Genomic DNA, 22,852 nt, shown 5'->3' on the forward strand with positions numbered 1-22,852 from the left:
TTCAGTTCTCTATTCACTACATCACTTAATTGCCTCTTCTTTAGGTAAGAGTTTATAAAACACATTCCTGATTATACTTTTATGAGGAAGATGATGCAAGTATTATTGCCTCTATTTTACAGATTGGGAAATTGAAGGTCCAAAAAACCAAAATGACCCACTCTGGATCCCAAAGCTAGCCACTAGGAGAGGAGATTCTTGAACCCAGATCTTCTGCCTGCTGAGCCAGATCTCTTCTCACTGTACCAGGCTTCCAACAAGGCTCTTTTGTGAGCAAGGCCTGGGGGGTCTGGCAGAAGGAAGGCAGGAAACAGATTTGGGGAGGCAGCTCTTTATGCCTTCCCCCAAGTGGGTGACAAGCTGCGGGAGAGCAAGGGGAGGGGCAAGGATGTTGTGCCTCAAGACATGTTTTCAGAGTCATCTTCCTTACAAAGTTTCCAGTGATAGAGCTGAGCCCTGCTTGGTATTTGACCAAATATGGTGGTATTTCCCTGTATCCTCCTGTCCTTGCCAGCTCCTCAGTCATGTAGTGCAAACCTCCCCTGGACACATCCATCTTGTGACATTCCAAAGTGATTCTAGTCCTACGAATGAGCTTCACTTTCCTGCCTTCTTCTCTTTCCTATAAATAACTTTGGGTGGGAGTTGGCAGGACTGGAGAGCTATGGGACATTGTCCTCATCCTCCCTTCCTCTTCATCTGTCTCGTCATTCTTTATTATTGATCAGGAATATTATAGTCATGTCATTCACAGTGATACATACACAGTTGACTTTCTATTCTACTCATTATTAAAGACCTCATTTCAATTCCAAATTTGGACTCCATTGCATGACATGGGGAGACACTGGCACAGGACTGCTCAGCATGGCATGCTCACATCAAAGAAGGTGCTGTGCTCTATGAGCAAAGCAGAATTGCAATAGCTCAAAAGAAACATGTGATGTACAAATTTAGAGATATCTTCATCCCAGAGGGTCCTATGGACTATTTGTGCTTGAATTGTGCTATAACCTTCTGAGTATGTGTTGGTCAGATTGACCACAATTGGACACACTGTACCTTGACTCCAACGTAATGATGTCATTTTATTCCTTTTTGAGAACAAAGTACAATAACCAATGAAAGATCTTATGAAGTTCATAAAATAGGGTTTTAGAATACAACATGTACAATGTCAAATTCAGGGCAGACTCAGAATACAATGACAATACAATGTCAGAGTTGGAAGTGAATTTAGAAGTTAGACTATCGACTGCTAGAACTGGAAAAAGTCTTAGAATATTAGATTGTAAATTAATCTTTGTAAAACATGGAATGTCAGAGCTGGAAGGGGCCTTGGAACATAGGACATGCACTGTCAGAGCTGGAAGATAATTTAGAACAGATTGTCAGAGAAGGGAGTAGCCTTAGGACATGGAATATTGAATCTGAAAGTGATCTTATAGATTATAGAATATACAGTTTCAGCACAGAAACATGCTTTAGAACATCGAATATTACAGCTAGAAGTAGCTTTGAACTTAAAATATGAAATGTCAGATGCCCGAGAACAGAGGCTTAGAAACAGGAAGGAGTCTTAGAACATAGTATGTCAAAGTTGAAAGTGATTTTAGAACATAGAGCATAGAATTTCAAAACTGGGAGAGACCTTAAAAACAGAACAAAGAATGTCAAAGCTAGAGAAGTCTTTAGATCATGGAAGATAGCAGAAATAAAAAGTGGAACTTAGCTTCTGGAGCCCACCTTAGCACTTTTTTGTTTGTGGTAAGCTTAATCTCCCATACCACCAAGGCTAGGTTGAGCCTAAGGAATGTGATAAATAAAGCTTACTTTAGGTGCTTCTTGCTTTTCTTTGCAAACATTCTTTGCTCTAACCCCTCCTGTCTCTGTATAATGGAATAAGAAGTTTTCAAAGGTGACCTCAGGAGTCACCTTTTCTCATACATACCAATAAGCTCCTTTACATCTCCTTCTGCAGGCATCAAGTTTTAGAAAATTCATCATGTACCAGCAGCCCATTCTTACAAATTAGGAAGGTTTTCCTCATATCAAGTTGAAATCTGTCTTTCTAGAACTTTACCATTTTTTTTTTCTGGAGCGGGGATTAACAGAACAAGTTTGGGCAGGGTGCCAGGCCTGGAGTCAAGAAAACTCTTCTTCCTAAGATCAAATCTGGTCTCAGACACTTAGTGTCAGAATTGCTGACTCTAGGTAAATCACTTAAACCTGTTTATCTCAGTTTCCTCATCTGTAAAATGAATTGAAGAAGGAATGTCAAACCACTTCAGTATCTCTGCCAGGGAAATCCCAAAAGGGATCACGAAGAGTTGGACATGAATGAAAAATGACTGAACCAAGCAAGAACAAGTCTAAATTCTTTTGTACATGATAATTTTTCAAGTATCTTAAAACATAGCCCATGTTTCCCTCTTTATCCCACCATAACTTCTCTTCTCCAGGTGAAACATTATCATTTCCTCAATTGATTCTCATATGAGTTAACTTGAGTCCCTTCCCCATTCTGCTCACACTCCTCTGTAGACTCTCCAGTTTATCAATTCTTTCCTAAAATATAGCCAATCTACCTCCAAACAATTTGTCTGACATTTTTCCTATCTCTTACACTCCCACTACACTCTGGGATAGAATCCCATTGTCTCTCATTTGAACTATTGTAATACTCTATTAAAAGATCTTCCTACCTTTAGTCTTTCTTTCTTTCTTGTCTTAATCAGATGATATTACTCCTTTTCTGAGAAACTTTTGGTGGTTCCCAGGATGGTCTCTGTCTCCTCAGCTTAGTACTTAAGGTCCTCATATCTCTAATCCTTATGTCCATTTCTTTTTCTTCTTTTTTTTTTTTGAGACAATCAGGGTTAAATGACTTGATCAGGCTCACACACCAAATAAATGTCTGAGGCTGGATTTGAATTTGGATGCCCCTGACTTCAGGGTCAGTTGTTCTATTGACTACGTCACCCAATTGCCCCACTCATCCTATTCTAACATTTTTTTCTTCTGTTCTCCAGCACAAACCCTCAGTTCTAGATAGCCTGCTTTGCTTTGCTATTCATAAAACACAGGATCACATGTATAGAACTGGAAAGGACCTGAGAGGTCATTTTTTCCAATTGTCTTACTCTACAGATGAGGAAACTGAAACTCAGGGAACTTAAATGACCAACCCAAGCCTATGGAAAAAGCAAACATCAGAGAGATGACAAGTGTTTTTCTGTCTCTATTCCTTTCTTTACTTGTGGTAAAGGAGATATTGCTTTAGAATCAGAGGATAAATCAAATTTTACTTCTGATTATTATTATTTCCTAAGTTACCTTGAGCAAATCTAAGACCCTCCCCTTAGGCTTTAGTTTTCTTAGCTGAAAAACAGGTACTTAGGACTAGATAACCTCTGAAGTTCTGTCCAGCCCTAGAGTAAGCATCCTATGAAATGTCATCCCTCCTTCAAGTTCACCTACCCAGAAATATTTTATCTTAGAGGTGATGTCTCCCATCTTTGAATTCAATGGCATGTTGTTGTTACCTTTTCTATTATCTTGATCCTATTCCAGCTGAAGGAGACTTTTGAATTCATCTAGCTCTTCTTTTACTCCCCAAACCCCTCCACTCACATTTTAGAAAAAAATGAAACTGAACTCTAGAAAAGTGAGGGGGACTGACCCCAGACTACATATCCAGTTTATAACAGAGCCTGGCCTCCAATCCTAGTCTTTTGACTCTCTTTGATGTTCTTTCCACTACTGCAGATCTGTCTCTTCTCAATCTGAGGCTGGGATCATTTCTGATATTGCTTACTAAAGGATGGGCCACGAGGTGGTGCCATAATGCACCAGAGCCCTGGGTTTAGAGTTAGGAAGACTCACCTTCATGAGTTCAAATTTGACCACACTTACTAGCAGGGTGACCTTGGGTAAGTCACTCATTTAACCCAATTTGCCTCAGTTTTCTCATCTGTAAAATGAGTCAGAGAAGGAAATGACAACCGCCCCATTATTTTTGCCAAGAAAAACCCCAAAGTGGGGTTTTAAGAGTCAGATACGACTGAACAATAACAACAACAAGCTAAAGGATGGACTATTGCCAAACAGGAGCTAGGTCTTATGCAATTTTATCTCCTCCACAAGGGCCTTAAACAATCAGATACCATCAGTAATTGTTGAATGAATGAGAAAATCAGAAACCTGTTGAAGAATCAGGGACATAAGGTTGATGATGATGGTGGAGGCCTTGTTTGGCCACCAGGTGGCGATGCTATAAAGTCAGATTTCTGGCTCAAGAATTTGTCTTCGGCCCCTGGACTTTTGCTCACACAATTCCCCACCCTCAGTTCTCACCCCAACATTAGGGGTCACAGCTCTAAAGTGGGAAGGGACTCAGAGACTATTCAGGCAAGTTCACAGATTTGTCTGAGGATCATCTGGGTTCAGACTCAGAATTTAATGGCTGGGACCCTGATTCCAAAGGTAACTCAACTTACTGGAAATCAACTTACTCTTCAAGGCTCAATTCAAAAGTAAATCTCTCCCAGTGGAAATCCTCAGGCAGCAACGATTCTTCTTTCTGATTTTGTAATTTATCTTGTATCCCTCAAGCATTTAGCATATTTCACAAAAATAATGACAAATATTTACATGATATTTCATATTCCTTATCTCATACAAAACTCAAACACCCCAATGGAGTAAGTAGTCAAGTGTTATAATCTCTAATCTATTATCTCCTCAGTGATTCCCTAAACTGCAGATCTGAATGTCACCCCTCCCTCCCTCAATAAATCCTAATGGCTCTCTATTGCCTCCAAAATTATATATAAAAATAAGCTTCTTGGGACGGCTAGGTGGCGCAGTGGATAAAGCACCGGCCCTGGAGTCAGGAGTACCTGGGTTCAAATCTGATCTCAGACACTTAATAATTACCTAGCTGTGTGGCCTTGGGCAAGCCACTTAACCCCATTTGCCTTGCAAAAACCTAAAAAAACAATAAGCTTCTTGAGGTCAGACATTGTCTTTTGCCTCTTTTTATTTGTACAGTCCTTAGCACAGCATAGAACCTGAGAAATAGTAGGAGCTTAATTTATATTATTTGAATTGTTTGGCATTTAAAGCCCTTTACCACCTGCTCCCTTTTTAATCTTTCCAATTATCTTACACTGTATTCCAATGTACATTTGATTCAGCTACATTGGCATACCTGTTGTATCTCACACTTGATATTCATATGTATGTGTGTATCAGGTATCTGAGGCAGGATTTGAACTCAGGTCCTCCTGACTCCAAGGTCAGTGCTCTAAACACTGAACCATCTAGCTGCCCTTCAAATTTCAATTTCTATAGGAGGTCCTTTCTGTTGCCCTCCTTCCCCAGCTACTAGTTCTTTCCCTCTGAGATTATCTTTCATCTACTGAGAATAACTCTTTTACATAGTTATTTGCATATTACATTACCATTAGAGTGGAAGCTCCTTGAAGGTAGGGACCATATATTTGCCTTTGGGTCCTTAGGGTTTAGCACTGTGTCTGAATTCATAGTAAGTCCCTAATAAATTTGACAGATTAGGACTACATCTTCCTCCCAGGGTTATTGTGATGATCCAGTGAGATAACACATATAAAATGCTTTGCAAGCCTTAAAGTGTGATATGAATGCCAGCTAAGAGGAAACTGATGCTGAGAGTGGATATGACCTGCTTGAGGTTATATAATTAATAAACAGATGACTTTGGGATTTCAATTCAAGTTTTCCCACTCCAGTGGGAGTACTTTTCTCTAGTTGGGTTTTTTGGGGCAAGTCAGTGGGGTCAAGTGACTTACCCAAGATCACACAGCTAGGTAATTATTAAGTATCTAAGTCTGGATTTGAACTCAGGTCTTCATGACTCCAGGGACAGTGCTCTATTCACTGTGCCACCTAGCTGCCCCCCAGTGCCCTTGCTTTTGATTACACAATATGATTTCTCTATCCTGTACTAGAGTTGCCATATATTTGCACTTGTGTCCAGTGTCCTTAGGACTGAATGAAGCAGTTGCTTCATAAGGGACAACTGGGGACCCAATGGATGGAGCATTAAACCTAGAGTTAGTCAGACCTGAGTTACATATAACCTCAGACACTAACTGTGTGACCCTTAATCTCTGCCCATCTCAGTTTCCTTATTTGTTAAGCAGGAATGGGTGGTTGTGAGGATCAAATGAGATAATATTTGTAAAGTGCTTTGCCAACCTTAAAGCCCTGTATTTGCATTTTACTTCTTTTTTCCTGTGATACCAGGCAGGTTGCTTCCTTTACTTAGACCTTAATTTCTTCCTTTGTAAAATAAAATTGAACTAGATTATCTCTAACCTTCCTTCCAGCTCTAAATGCTATGACCCTAGCAATGAGGGAGGCTATGACCCTAAGAATGAGGGAGGCCTCACTGCAATGCCTGTGTACAAGTCATCTTTGGATGATTTAATGACTTTCCCAGCTCTCTAAAATGGCATAACAAAGCAAGAACTAAGACCCTTGGTCTGGAGGGGTGAGGGGCGATGAGGTGTTGAAATGAAGTTTCTACCTCCTGGGTCCAGTCAATTATGTGGGTTTTGACAGAACGAACAAACGGGAGGAAGGGACAGTTGTATTTTGGGGGTGGGACAGTCAATGATGGGGATGGAGAGCTACAGTGTGGAGGGGGGGAAAGGACAGAATTTATCAGTGAAGTGACCATGTGAGGAGGCAATGGGACAGACTATGGAGAATGAGTGATGTAAGGGAAAGGTTATGAAAGCCTAGAGGGTGAGAACACGGTGGATCAGGCAAGCGGTAGAGACAAGAAGGGTATATAGGAGGAACAGTACAGCAGTGTTTGGGGGTATGAACCTGAGGGAAGGCCAAAGTTAGTGCTGAATGAAGATTGACAGTGGGAAGGAAAAGAGGGGAAAAATTTGTCAGAAGGGACTGCAAAAGGACAGAATGTGGAGAAAGGATAGATTGATTCATAAGGAGAGGCTGGAAAAAGGAACAAACTTTAAGAGGATGGAGACAGATTTGGGAGTAGAAAATAGGTAGGGCAAAGAAGAGGGGCTAACATGCTCCAACTGAGGAAGAGAGGGGACAAAGGCGAGGAGGGGACAGCATTAGGAGGTACTCAGAAGGAAGCCCGAGTACATCCAGTCCAAGACCTTCAATTTCCAGAGGAGGAAACTAAAACATGTGAAGGCTTAGTGACTCGCCCACCATCATACAAGTAATAAGTGTTAGAGGCAGGATTGGTTTCTATAGAGCTAGTGCCTTTTAAACATAAAGGCAGGGGGACAATTGAGAGGGAGGGGAGAGACTTTCCAGGCAGAAGTCCTAGAGGTGAACAGGTTGGGGAGTCAGAAGGCTGCATTACACACAGGAGTCCAGAGGTAGGCTCCTAGCCAAGGATTCTTGCCATCAGCCCCCCTGCGGCTCAGCCCTACTTGGGGGCTCCTTGCCCAGGCCCATATTTGCACAAATGCCTGCTCTGGAGTCCTGGCCAAAGAGAGCTATTTTAAGCTCCCTGGAAAGGAACATTGTTTGGTGGGAATGAGACAGGCCTGTGAGCTCCCCATTCTCAAAAAAGGGAAAACCACCCAGTCATTGCCTCCAGATAATATAAACATGGAGGGAGGCATGACTGACTTGCCCATCTGCTCCATGCCCACTCTGCCTAGGCTTACAACCTAGACCTGGGGCTCACATACTGACTACTTTTGAAAGTTCCCATACTCATACCTGTTGGTGAGAAATCAACAAGTTGAAGGATAGGTGGGGTTCCCAAATTCAGTCCATTGGTACACACATTTTTAAAAGGAGAAACCGAGACCCAAGGAGGTTAGGTGATTTGTCCAGGGTCATATAGGTGGTAAATGCCATATTTTATCACCATTACTCTATTCATGAGATTAAATTTTGACTTGGAAGCAGAAATTAGAAATAGTCAGCTTGCAAAAACTGATTGCTAATTTTCTCAGAAAGAGCATTGATACTTTAGAAATCTGCAAATCAGGGCTAGATTTATTTATTTATTTATTTATTCATTTATTTATCTATTCATTCATTCATTTGTTTATCTATCTATCTATCTATTTATTTATTTTTTGATTGTCTAGATTTGATTAAGTGTTGGAGAAAATGTTAATAATGCAAATTAAGCTTCATGTGCCTTACCTACTTGGGTTTGTGGAGAAGAGTTGATAAACATTTATTTGTTCCCCTTTGAGAGAAATCACAGAAGTTTTCTTGCCCAATCTGTTTTTATAGTGGAGGAAAATGAAGCCCAGAGAAGTTAAGTGTCTCCTTTAAGGTCATGTGGTAGTATATAGAAGTTGAAGCAAACTTCTGACTACATATTGATTACTTTCCCCATTGTACCACAAGGGGTACACTTCTGTGCCTCTAGATTCAATTTCCTGAGAGTAGAAATATGGGCAAGTGGAAAGAACATTGTCTCCATAGGCTCTGAATTCAAATCTTGACTCTGTTACTTAATAGTTCTGTGACTTTGAGAAGTCACTTAAACTCTTGGAGCCTTAATTTCCTCACTTGTAAAATAAAGGAATGCCTCTATGGTCCCTTCCAGCTTTGGTTCTGATATTCTTCTATATGATAATATTTTAGATACTAGAAGCCAGTGATATTGTCTTCCTTGGGTCTTATCTTTTCCAGACTAAACCACTGTTTTCTTAAGCTAAACTTCATATGACATAATTTGGAATTTAGTTTATCTCTAAAGCCCTAAATCCAATGATCCTTCTTTATCCTTTGACTCCCTCCTTGATTCTTTGAGCTTGATGAATAATAAAAGAATCTCAGAATTGGCAAGTATCTCAGAAGACATCTGATTTGAATGTTCCATGATAAGCATGGGTTCCACTTCTTTTGGGGATATACATATACATATTTTTATTGCGTCTATTTTTAGTTACATCTTATTTGTTTCTGAACAAAGATTGAAAAAAATAAGAAATGGTCAGCAAAAATCAACACATTGATCACACCTTACAACATAGCTATATAGTAATTCATACTCAGAGACCCTACCTCTGAATTGAATGCAGAAATAAAAGGGAACTGGTTCCAAGTGAAGTAAGCAGAACCTTCCTCTTACAAAAAATATGCAAAATAACTACAACATAAATGGAATGAACAATAATGGAATGATGTGTGATTATAATGCCCAAGCTTGGAGTCAGAAAAGAGTAAAGATAAGAAGAACCCTTAAATATCATTTAGCCCAAACTCTTAATTCTTTATCTTAATTCTTTAGTCTCATCTTCTACAACCCACTGCCACATAACCCTGTCAAAGGTCATTCCTTTAAGTATTTTTGATTGATGCACTAATTTTTTTGCTATTATCACTATCATCTTCCAATGTCTACTCAGACCCTCCAATAGAAACCTTGATAACACATAAGCATAATCAAGCAAAACAAATCAACATATTGCCATGTTTAAAAAGGCTTGTCCTAGTCTACATCTATTGAACACCATTTGTTTTCTGATAGATAGAAGACATGTCCTGGTATCAAGTTCTCTGAAGTCACTAAACTTTGATGTCTTTATTGCTTAGAATTCTGAAGCTATTAATATTGCTTTCCTTTATATTTTTGTGGTCATATGTAAATTGCTCTCCATTCTGATTATTTTGCTCTTTATTGGTTAAAACAATTATTCCCTTGATTCCATATTATTGTGGTACAATTAAATTCACTGACAATCATAAATCATAATTTCTTGAATTCTTTCCAAATAATTGATGGACATACATTTCTGTTCTAGTACTCTGTTATTACAAAATGCTGTTATGGATACTTTTGTACAAATGGAACCTTTTCCCTTATCTTTGATCTTCTTTGATATGTCATTTAGCAATAGATAAAAGGGAACAAACAATTTAATGACTTTTAAAGTATAATTCCAAATTGTTTTCCAAAATGATTGGACCAATTTATAGTTTCACCAACAGTGAATTAATGCCTATCTCAAGTCACTCTAAGTTTGATCATTTTTGCCTTTTGTCATTTTTGCCAATATGAAAGGTGAAAAAGGTAAAATCTCAGAATTGTTTTAATTCACATTAAATTTGGAGGACTTTTTGCCATATGATTATTCATATCTTATGTTTTCTTTTTTTTCTTTTTACAAGGCAATGGGCTTAAGTGACTTGCTTGAGGTCACACAGCTAGGTTATTATTAAGTCTCTGAGGTCAGATCCAGGGCTGGTGCTGTATCCTCTAATCCACCTAGCTGCCCCACATTTTTTCTTTTGAAGGTTGTCTGTTCACATCCTTTGATCACTTATCTTGTTCTTTATATATGTTTGTATGAATTTCTGTCAAAAATTTTTTCCTATTTAACTGTCCAGCTTCTAATTCTAGTGGCATTAGTTTTGGCCATTCAAAAGTGTTTCAATTTTATAATATCCAAGTTGCTTATTTTGTCATCTGTTTCTCTGTCCTTGTTGCGACTTACTTCTCTAGTCACATTTATACAAGATACATCTTTCCACACTCTAAATTTTAAAAAAAAATTGGCAATTTTTTAGTCAGTCAATAAATAAACATTTTGGACAGTTTGGTGGAATGGTCATGCCAGACCTGGAATCAGGAAGACTCTTAGCCATGTTTGCCACAGTTTCCTCATATGTAAAATGAGTTGGAGAAGGAAATGGTAAGCTACTTCAGTATCTTTGCCAAGAGAACCTCAAATGGAGTCACATAGAGTCAGACATGACTGTAACAACTGAATAACAACAATTAGGACAGAGACGCTAGAATTAAGAGTTGGGAAAGACTTCTTGTAAAAGTTGGGATTTGAGTTGGAATATAAAGCGAGCTAAGGAAACCAGTAGGCAAAGATGAGGAAGGAGAACATTCCAAGCATGGAGGACAGTCAGAAAAAATGCCTCGAACTATTTTGTTTATGGAACAACCAGGAGGTCAGTATCACTGGAATTGAGACTTCATGTTGGGGAGTGAATATAAGAAATTAAAAAAAGACTAGAGGGGGCTAAGTTATGAATACCAGAGAATTTTGTATTTAGGTGATGTATTTTTAAAAGTTTGTTATATTATACTTTTTAATGTAACGGTCATAGATTATAGAGTATTAGGTCTAAAGATGAAAGAGAATGAAGAGATTATCTGTTCTCATTTTATAGATGAGAAAACTAAGTTTCAGATAAGTTAAATGACTATTCTAAGGTCACAAAGCTAGCAAATGGAAGAGCTGGACTTTGAAATCAAAGGCTTCAAATTTAGCTTCAAATCGGGACTTCAAATCTAACTTCCCCTCCCATTCTCCCTTACCATCCTCCCTACTCTCTTATTTTGAATGTTTAATTGAATTCACTTGTAAATTCATTGGGATCTTTTAAAATCTTTTGAGAGTTCATTAATAATTTGTTAAATCATTTCTGTTCTTCAGGTTGATTTACTTAAAGTCTTTGTTTTCCTGTTAATTTGGTTATTTTTTATATTTCAAGAAAAGAATCCATTTCCATTATGTTTTTAGTTTGTTTGGCATACAATTTTATGTAAATTATTGCTAGTTTCCATTATTTTCTCTTTATGTGCTGTGAAATAACTTTTTTCATTTTGTTAGAATTTAGTTTTCCCTTCTTTCTCTGTATTGCTCTCCCCATTTTTAAAAAAAATTGCTTGGGGGCGGCTAGGTGGTGTAGTGGATAAAGCACTGGACCTGGAGTCAGGAGTACCTGGGTTCAAATCCGGTCTCAGACATTTAATAATTACCTAGCTGTGTGGCCTTGGGCAAGCCACTTAACCCCATTGCCTTGCAAAAAAAACCCTAAAAAAAACGCTAAAAAATTGCTTAATTATTTGCTTATATGATCAGTTCATTGAAAACTTCACTAAAAAAATTTATTTTTAATTATATTTTATTTATTTTTAATTTTACAATTTTTCCCCTAATCTTACTTCCCTCCCCCTAAACAGATTTCTTTAAAAATAATCTCTCCTTTGGTTTTCAGAATTTCTACATTCATTCATTCATTCATTCATTCATTTATCATTTATGAAATATCCACCCTTGTGCAAAGTCACCCTACTGCTTTTTACTGGGAATGCAAACACTTGGAAACATCAACATTCCAACATCCCTTAAAGAATTTGAGTTCTATAAGTTCTATTCAGTTCTATAAGTTCCAACTACCTGCATACCATATGTAATAGAGTGAATAAAGCACTAGACTTGGCATTAGGATACTAACTCTTCCACTTCCTAACTTGTTCTCCACTTACCTTATTCTCTATGAATGAATGAAAATCGTTTATTTTTAATCATTTAAGTGCTTACTCTGGCCAACATTTTTCTAAACACTAAGCACACAAATGCAAAAGTAGGACAATATTTTTCTTCAAGGTTTTTACTTTCTAATGGGAAGACAGCAAATATAGGAGAGTGATGTTCAGAGAAAGGAGGAATGGTCCAGAAAATCATAGATTATGTATGAAACAAGAGGACAGTCCTCTGATGTCCCCTTTTCAGAGTCACTGTTGATGTTGAATTTTTTATAGTTTTGAGAACAAGAGGGAGAAAGAAAGGTAGATGCTCACCTAGTAGAAATGCTGAAAATGTCTGGAAGAAGATGAGGTTACATGGTCCCAAGGAGTTCAGAGCAGAGTGGCTCAGTTCCTTCCAAGTATGGTCTCGGAAAATCCTATTTAGAGAGTGGTGTGACAACAGAGGCTAAGATAATCTTTGCACTTGTCTCACAGAGTAGTTGTTAGAAAAACACATTGCAAATTTTAAAGAACTACAGAAACATGAACTGCTATTTTCCATCATACTAGTTTTTCATCCTGATCTATTCTCACTATTTTAAAAGCAAATTGCTTATCCTATCACTTCCTTTCAAATTCTCATCCCTATTGAAATCAAGCTTACTCTTCCCTAGCTGTACTCTAATGAAGTTTGTTCTTTTCCTAGTCTATTCCACTGCGGTTAGACTTTACATACTTCCTTCCTTTCTTTATTCCTTTTCTTTCATTTCTTTTTTTAGTAGCAAATGTCTTTCTTTTTTTATGGCTTCAATGTCAGACTCTTTTCTTTTTCTTTTTATAATTATACTTTATTTATTTTAACATTCACTTTTATAAATTTTGAGCTCCAAATTCTTTCCTTTCTTCCAACCCCTCCCTCCACCTATTGAAAAAGCAAGCAATATGAAAGTATCAATTATACATGTGACATCAGCAAAGGGTTATTTCCAGTATTTCCAAGTTGATATAATCTGGGGAGACAAGTAACTGTTCTGCTCCATGTTGCAGTCCTTAGTTTGGAAAGGCTGCAGTTTCCTTGTAGCTGCAAATGTTGGTTCTCCTCCCTACCCTTTGACCAGGGTTTTTTGACCAGGGAATTATATTTGGGTAATAGTTCCTCTGCAATCTCTTTTGTTCAATTCTTTTACTGTCTTTGGAATGAGAGTTTCTGAAACCACTGCTGTTGTTGTAACCACCTCCAAAGCCCATAGCTGGTATGGCCACTGCATTGCAGTGTACTCTAGTACAACCCTCACCCTAGTGTTACAGACTTCTCCTTCTGATATCCTCAGATGACTTGGACTGGGAAAAAATGACCGTGCCACTCCAGAATTTAATTCAATTTTAAAGCTTTTGAAAAGGAATATTGGGAAAGCTGAACTATAGGGCTTCTACTACTCTGCCCAGCTAGACCTATTTTCAACCAACTCCATTATATCTTCCAACACTTTCTCCAACTCTAATAAGATAATAGGACTTAGAATTAAAAGAATCTTAAAGAAAAAGAAAAGTGATAAAATAGAGACTGGAAATTAGAAGTATTTTTCCAGGAATTCAACTATGAAAGGTTGGGGAGAGATAGATAATAGCTTGAGGGGATGTCTCTCAGCACTTGATCCCTGCCGAGGCTTTGCAATAGCTCTCTGTAAAGACTGACCTCTATCACTTTGCCTCAAGTTTTCCTTAGCTCCCAATAGGTAGTATGGGTAGCTGTTTTTTCTAGAGGAAAATTTTCTATGCTCCCAGGGCTCTACCTCCAAAATAAGGGGGAATCTTTCAGTTTCCCTTTTATGGTAGTATTCCACTATGCCAGATTGCAGAGCTTCCACACTAAAATGTTACTCTACTCCTGGGTAGGAAATAACAAGAGGTAAGGAACTCACCAGCTCCTCCATGTATTTCTGAGTTATTCTGTCTTAGACTTTGATTCGGATTCTTTGAATTCATACTCTGATAAGCTTTAATCTCTAGCTCTTGGGCTGGATATTTGCCACCTATGACAATATTTCCCATAGGTCTATAAATCTATTTTTTTTAATCCTTCCCCAAAATCCTCCTTCAAAGCCTTTTAGGGTCCTACCAGGAAGTGTAATTCAAATTACTTAGTTCTATTTCTCAAAACATCTAGGGTATGGGTATTGGAGGAAAGAGTCAAAGATTCTCACAACATTACTATCTGACAGATCTATATGTGTGTTTATCTATCCATAGACAAAGAAATCAAAACTATTTATAGTCATATGAAAACATTTTCTAAATTATTATTATTGATCAGAGAAATGGAAATTTAAACAACTCTCAGGTACCACCTCACACCTATCAGAGTGGATAATATGACCAAAAAAAAATAGCATTTTGGAGAGGGTATGGGATGCACTATTGTTGGAGTTGTGAAATGATCCAACCATTCTGGAAAGCAATTTGGGAACTATGCCTATAAAAAAGGCATACTCTTTGATCTATCAAGTTCTATATCCCAAAGACATCCAGAAAGAGGGAAAAAGGTTTATGTGTACAAAAATATTTATAGTATATCTTTTTTTGGTGGCTAAGAATTGGAAATAAAATGAATGTTCATCAATTGGGGAATGTCTAAATAAGCTACGGTACAATTTTTTAAAATAGATTATTATTGTCCTATAGAATGTTATGGAACACAATTATTCTGAAAGAAATCATGAGTGGTCTGAGCAGAAAAGAATGGAAAGACTTTCATGAACTGATTCTGAGTGAAGTGGGCAGAACCAAAAGAACATTATACATATAGTAACATTGTGAGATGATTAACTATGGTAGTCACAGGTCCTCTCAACAGTGATCAAAGACAATTTGGAGAGACCTGTTAAAGAAAATACCATGCACATCCAAGGATGAGGGTAGGGAGTATAGAAGAGAGAGAGACAGAATTTGTAATTCAAAACTTTAAATAAGAATGTTTTTTAAAATTAAAAACAAAACAAAACAAAAGAATACACAGTCTGAGTGAAATACTAGAGCCACAGAATACTAACAGACCTCAAAGAAAGTTTCTGGTAGCTCCTCTATGGTATTTGGATTGATGTGGAAAAAAAAAACGCAGGATGAGATGACCTCAGTTTCCCCATTTGTAAAATAAAGGGTTTAACTAAATAAATTTCAGTATTTCTTTCCTCAGCACAATTCTCATTGTTTAAAAAGGCCCCCATACCCACATTGGTCTTCAATATTAGGGTAAACTTTAATGAGCAGCAATACCTGGAAAGCCCTGAAGCCTTATAAGACATCATTCTCTCCTTTCTTTACCTCCCTCTTCAGTCATGGCTGGGCATACTACACCAGTGCCTTCTTAGTTCTGAGTTCTAGTTCACTGTGACCACTAACTTTTGGTGTGACATTGGGCAAATTCATCTCTCTGGTGGGGGAAATCTTTGTAAGGTTTTATGAACCTGATCACACTCACTGAAGCACCTCCTCTGAACCTCCCCCACAGCATATACCAGGACAGACAGCCCTCTTTAGGCTTCATGAGCACCAGCTCCCCATGCTTGGGAGACCAGCTCTGCCCTTTAACAATCCCTATAATTAGAAACTAGGTTTCTAAATGAGTGAAAAATGTAATGTTAGCCTCTGTTTGTTCATTGGATGCTAAACTCTTGTTCCATGACCCAGAGGGGCTGCGACCTCTAGTTTCCAAGAAGCCTTAATAAGGTAATGTTTATGAGGTTACTATCTTTATAACTGGTCTATTACAACTCTGTAAAAAAATATTTGGGACAAACCATAATTCCAAGGAGTTTTTTTTTTCAACTTAATCCTACTCTGATGTAGGCAACGCAGTAGAGCGTACAAAGAACTGTCCTCCTAATCAGGAGTCCTGGGTCTTAATACTGCCTCTGCCACTAACTCAGTATGGTTTTCAGACATGTTCTCTCTCTCTCTCTCTCTGGGTTTCAGTTTTCCATCTAAAAAAGAAAATTGAACTAATAATGTCTAAAATCCTGTGACTATATATGATGATATGGTCTGATATTCATGGGCAGAGAAGAATGGAGAGAGTTTAAGAGGAAGAAAGGGGGAAGAAAGAAGGATAGAAGGAAGGAAGGAAGAAAGGAAGGAAGGAATGAGGGAATGAAGGAGGGAAGGAAGGGGAGGAAGGGAGGAGCGAAGAAAGGATGGAAGGAGGGAAGGAAAGAGGGAAGGGAAGAAGGAGGGAAGGGGAGGGGAGGGGGAGGAAGAAAGGGAAAGATATTGGGAAATACTTAACAAAATAAATAAAAATGAAATAAAGTATGGATTAAATTACATTTAAAACTAAGTCAATATGATGCCTACAGAATCCTTTTGTATGGAACAGTGGCTCCCATTTCTATTTGAGTTTGATATCAATGAACTTATGCAATTCTCTCTCTCTCTCTCTCTCTCTCTCTCTCTCTCTCTCTCTCTTTCTCTTTCTCCCTATCTCTGTTTGTCTATCTGTATCTGTTTCTTCCTCTGTAAAATAAGCTAGCTAAGTCTCAATGGTGCCTTTCAGTGCTGAAATTCTATGATTTTTCAGCTTAATTTCTGCATCTCTGTTCAACATCATGGGTCATATCCCTTGTCCTTGGCTTGGCACCATGGGATTATCTGTAAAAGTCATTCTATCATCCCTGGGAATCTAGATTTATACAGGATGATATGATTACAGACTTTTTTCATATGTTTTTTGTTTTATTTTGGTTTTTTTAGGGGTTTTTTTCAAGGCAAATTGGGTTAAGAGGCTTGCCCAAGGCCACGCAGCTAAGTAATTATTAAGTGTCTGAGGTCGGATTTGAACTCAGGTACTCCTGACTCCAGGGCCAGTGCTCTATTCATTGCATCGCCTAGCTGCCCCCCCCCATAATTTTTAATTTACATGGTTTGTTTTGACACATCAGATCACACCAATCTCCACAAGAGCCTCCCATAGTTAGTCAATAATTGATTATTAAATAAATAATTGCTATATGTCACGTTTGTCACTGGAGACACAATCTCTCCACAGCTTCTCCCCTCTAGAAGCTGATATTCTGTTTTTGCCCCTATTTTAAAAAAATGAACCAAAATCCCCAATAGAGTGATTGCTACTAACAATTTAAACGTACATTCTTTCTCTCTCTTCCTCAGCACTAAAACATAGAATGGAAGAGGAAGGAATATGGAATTGGCTGGGGATTGGGAGGGTAGTTATCTGTGGCAGGCCAAGCTGGGGGCCTTCCTTGCTAAGGTGAGAGGTCTTGGGAGGGCCACCATTGCTGGGGTGGGGTCAAGTGGGGTGAGATTTTTGCTGAAGGGAGGAGAATCTTGCTAAAGAGAAGATACTTTTGCTAGGAGAATGAGGGGGAGGAGGGAGCTTTGCTGAGGGGCGAAGTGAAATGTTTGGCAGAAAAAGTTTTCCAAAAAAAAAAAAGGTTTACAATCTGTCTTTAAGGTCCTGCCTGACAAGTTAATGGCTTGAAGAGAATGCCAGTGGAGATGCGGCAGTAAACGTCTAGATGCGGGTGTCCTAGAGAAGGTCCTTCTGTAGTCAGACTTGGCCCCCCCCTCCCCTCCTCCAGCAGCTTCTCAGGACTACTCCATTACCTATTAGGAAATGATTGGGAAGCCAAATTTATGAAGGCATCTCAACCCACACCAGGGAAAACAGAACTCATTCCCCCAGGGTCTCCAAAAGCACTGGGCTGAGCCCCAGCATGTCGTCCCTTCTATTCCAAGCCATGGAACATGGCTCTCTTGGCACAGATTGGACACTTGTCAGATGCCTCCTGGGCCTTCCTTGCAACCTGGCATGCCATTCACCCTCTCCCTGTCTAGGGCCTCATACCTCATCTCCAAGTCCTTAACCCCTTGAACACAATTCCCCAATCCTGAGTCTAGATTATCTCTTGGTCAGTGGATTCAGAGATCCCCTTGGTTGGAATCATCTGGACTCCAGGTAAGAGCAGAGGGCTTGTGGATCTGCTTACTCACTTCCTTGTCATTCTTACTCTCATTCTCTGGTCACTCTACCAGAATAGCATTGAGACTTCTGACTTTAACAAATTTTAAGCACGAGAACCCTGAGAAGGTAACCACTTATCAATTTGATGTCTCTGGCCTTGGAATTGTACTACAGCCTTGCTTTCTGGTAGTCTTTGAACCAATGAATGATCTTTTATTTGACAGTTTCTTAGCTGGAAGGGAGTTTTTATTTTTATTTTTTATGGAAGGATTGTTGAGATAATTTAGTTCTATTTCCTTATTTTATAGATAAGGAAACTGAGGCTCAGGGAGATTAGGTGATTTATAACACTTCTATTTTTCACAGTGGGAATTTAAGCCAAAGATTCCAGAACCAGTATTCTTTGATCATAGTAAATGCTCTCTCCTTTTCACTCTCCAAGTAAATCTCATTCTACCTGTGCAGTTCAAAGGAACCAGATAAGGCTTTTCTTGCTGTGAATGCTTCCACTGGGTGCTTGGATTCTCAACATAGATACAACTAAGACTAGACCAAGACCAATGTGCAAGGGAGATGACAGCTTCGGGGAAAAAGCTGTAAGTCTGGAACTCATAACCCCAGACATCCTGTAAACTGTGATGGAAAGATAAACATCCCAGGAGGCTGCAAGGCAGGATGTGCTGGGTGAGCTGGCGCCACTAGCCTGCTCTGGGGAACAGACTGTTTATTCCCTGTCAGCCTTGAGGGTCCCTCTAGCTCCCCAGGAAATCAATATGTATGGGAGTCAGAGTGGTGGGGCCTTTGGGAGGTTGTAGGAGATCCAGATCCAAATCAGGGAGAAGGGGTTCCCCCAAGCTGGTTGAACTCATTGTCATCCTTGGACAAGTCATTCCCACCACTGATTTCTCTTATTTCTGCCTCTGAAAATGAAGAGTTCTATTACATGGTTTGTAAGGTCCCTTTCAATTTTAAAATCCTAAATCTAAAATCTCACCCACCCACCAGGCCTACCAAGACATCCTGTCCTCTGTCCTGCTACCACACAACATAATATTCACCCTCCCAGCTTTTCCCCTTCTCTCCCTCACCATTTTCCACTTCTTCTTCCAGAAACATTAATCAAATCAATATTCACATTGCTACTGGATATTAGACTATCTTTCTACTTGCAATATTTGGAATGACTAGACCAAAACTATTTTTTCCTGGTCACCACTATCCTTTATTTGCTGTTCTTCCCCCACCTTCTCCCCCCTGCCCCCAGTTAGAAGATAATTTCTGATAGAGCTGTGAATCATTCTGGAGAACAATTTGAAACTAAGCTCAATGAGCTATAAAACTGTGCATAATCTTTAACTCAGTAATTCTATTACTAGGTCTATATCCCAAAGAGATCAAAGAAAAAGGAAAGGGACCCATACATATAAAATATTTAAAGAAGCTATTTTTGTTGCAGCAAAGAACTGGAAACATGGGGCGGCTAGGTGGAGCAGTGGATAAAGCACTGTCCCTGGAGTCAGGAGTACCTCAGTTCAAATCCAGCCTCAGACACTTAATAATTACCTAGCTGTGTGGCCTTGGGCAAGCCACTTAACCCCATTGCCTTGCAAAAAAACCTTAAAAAAAAAAGAACTGGAAACTGAAGGGATTCCTATCAACTGGGGAATGGCTAAAAATGTTATGATTGTGATGGAATACTATGATATGATAAGACATGAACAAGAGGATGATTTCAAAAACTGGAAAGATTTATTTGAACAGATGCAAAGCAAAGGAAATTAGGAAAATAGTGATAGAAATATTATGAGGATAAATCAGTTGTGAAAGACTTACCTACTCTGATCAGAACAATGATCCATTATGACTCCAAAGTACTGTTGGCAAATGGTGCTGTAAGAAATGAAGAAGGAAATGATATAAAATACTCTTCTCCTCTAGAATACTAATGGTCTCATGTGTACAGATTGAATAATTTTCCCCCATTATTTTCCTTGCTTTTTCCCTTATGATTTCATGCTTTACATGAATATATATATATATATATATATATGATAGCATCATATTTCTTGCTTTATCAATGGATAGGGGAAAGAGTGGAAGAAGGGAGGGAATTTGAAACTGAAAGTTAAAAATAATTTTTAATAGAAAATTCATTGAGTCAGTGAAGAAAAACAATGAAGTCAGTGTCACTGGATCACAGAGAATGTGGAGGATAATAAAATGCAAGATAATAGGGAATATAGAAAGTGGTTATGAAAGGTTTTGAAAGCCAAACAAGGAATTTTATATTTGATCCTAAAAAGATGCCAACAAAATATAAACAATAAATTTACTGAATTAGAAAAAATACAGGACCTCTAACAAGAGTCCTTCTCCCTCAATATACATTCTAAATCCCTTCAAAATCATTCCACATTCATGTCTTTGCTTTTCTCTGAGAAAGATGCACACCTTCTCCTTGCCAAGTTCATTTCAACTTGTCACTTTGCCTTTAGGCACTTCTACTTAGTACCTGACTAAAAGCGACGAAAACTCTACAGGTCCCTAGGGAAAGGTTGCTTACTGGCAGGTGCAAAGATCTTCCATAACATCCAACATAATAGGATCACAGGTCATAGGATCACAGGTTTTGATTTAGAAGGGACCTTAGAGGTCATCTGGTCAACCTCTTCATTTTACAGCTGAGTGCCTAAAACTCAAAGAAATGATATGACTTGAATAACCACTAAGTTTCGTTAAATTTTAAATCATTATTTTTTAACTTGAACTGTGATTTATGTGTTTGTAAGGGAAGGTGGTGACAATAGATTAGGAATAGTCACAAAATGAAAAATTTCAGATTTCCTAAATGAGAACAATGAGTCAGAGATGTGAGAAATCCCCTAAAATGCATCATTGTTATTTGTGTGATATGTGAGAATTTCTACTTCATTTTCTCTTCCCCTCCTCATTTCTGTATTTTATTTTAATTCTCAGTTCCATATTTTCTCCCTTCCCCACTCATGGAGAAAGCAAGAAATACAATATCTATTATACATGTGATGTCATGGAAAACATTTCTGCATTAGCTATGTTGTGAAAAAAATAGCAAGAAAAATAAAATGGAAAATATGCGTCAATCTTTACTCAGAGTTCATCAGCTCTTTTTCTTGATATGGAGAGCATCCTTTGGAATGATGGTGTATTTACAGTATTATATTTATTATATTAATCAGAGTATCTAAGTCTTTCACAGTGCTACAAGTATTCTCCTGGCTCTGTTCACTTCACTTCACCTGTTTATATAAGTCTTCCCAGGATTTTTTGAAATCATTTCCTTCATCATTTATTTATTTATTTTTTGCAAGGCAATGGGATTAAGTGGCTTTCCCAAGGCCACACAGCTAGGTAATTATTAAGTGTCTGAGGCTGGATTTGAACTCAGGTACTCCTGACTCCAGGGCCAGTGCTCTATACAATGCGCCACCTAACTTAACTGCCCCTCCTTCATCATTTCTTATAACACCATTTGCCAACACAATCATCTACCACATCTCATTTAGCCATTTCCCAATTAATGGAAATCACTTCAGTTCTTTGATACCACAAGAACAACTATAATAAATAATTTTGTACTTATAGGTTAGAGGCCCTGTTTTTCTTTCTTTGATTTCTTTGGGATAAATACCTAGTAGTAGTGTTTTTTGGGTCTAAGATATATGTGAGTTTAGCATCCCTTTCCCTCTCACTACCCCTCCTATTTCAGAGTAGTTATGGATACCCTCTAACTGCTTCCTGTCAGTTATGAAGACTCTTTTACTGCTGAGCCAAAAACTCCTTTTATATACCAAAAAAGAACAATCTATGCTTCTGAGGCCTCTTCTTCCTATAAGTCTTAAGTAAGACTGACTTTCTGAGTTCTGGATGGTCAATGGGAGGATACATGAGGCATGTGAGTTTAGAGTAACCACCCCAGGTGTTGACATGGACAATTTGGCCTGTGAGAGAGCATTCTGAGCTCATATTGGTCTGATCAGCCATAATTGAACACATTGTAACTTGTCTCTAATATATGATTTCATTTTGGTCTCCTTCGATAATGAAAGACAAGAACCAAACCAAACCCTTCCTCTTACTGTATCTCAAGAAATGAATTCATAACTTTATAGACGAGTCTGGAATTAGGATGGGGTTCCTTTTAGCTAGTGTCTTTTTTTGCTTTGATTCAAGGCCTTTTGAGATCTCAAAAGGCAGTAAGTTTTTGTAGGCACCCAAATCATGGGGTATCAGGGACTGTAAGTGTTGCAATGTCTCTAGCATCAGAGGCAGTAGCTTGACTGGTCGAGAAAGAAGAAATTGTTGAGAGATTCAGAAGACAGACAAATAGACCTCAAGAAGTAAGAAAAAGTCTACTTAGCATTAATTGGGCTATACTCAGTAGAGGGGAGAAAAAGTGAAAAACCTAGTGTGAAGCACTTTATGAATGTTCTAGTAAGGTTTGAGACTGGTTGCATAACTGATCATAATCATTCTGTAATTTTTTTATCGCTTGCCCTTTTCTCTCCAGGAACAAAACTGCCTGTTCCATACCTAATTCATATTGGTACTCACTTTTAACTTCCTCTTCT

General features: G+C 38.4%; 1 protein-coding gene across 1 annotated transcript in view; it reads right to left on the reverse strand.

Moving 5' to 3' along the window:
* IL17B (interleukin 17B) overlaps positions 1-13,087 on the reverse strand; it is a 30,144-nt gene extending 17,057 nt beyond the window's left edge. Inside the window, exon 1 of the mRNA XM_074212374.1 lies at positions 12,602-13,087. The gene's annotated coding sequence lies outside the window, so the exon portion shown is untranslated. The remainder of the gene's footprint in view (positions 1-12,601) is intronic.
* Positions 13,088-22,852: the final 9,765 nt, after the last annotated feature.

This window comes from Macrotis lagotis, chromosome 1, assembly GCF_037893015.1.
Source record: "Macrotis lagotis isolate mMagLag1 chromosome 1, bilby.v1.9.chrom.fasta, whole genome shotgun sequence".
NCBI classification, from domain to species: domain Eukaryota; kingdom Metazoa; phylum Chordata; class Mammalia; order Peramelemorphia; family Peramelidae; genus Macrotis; species Macrotis lagotis.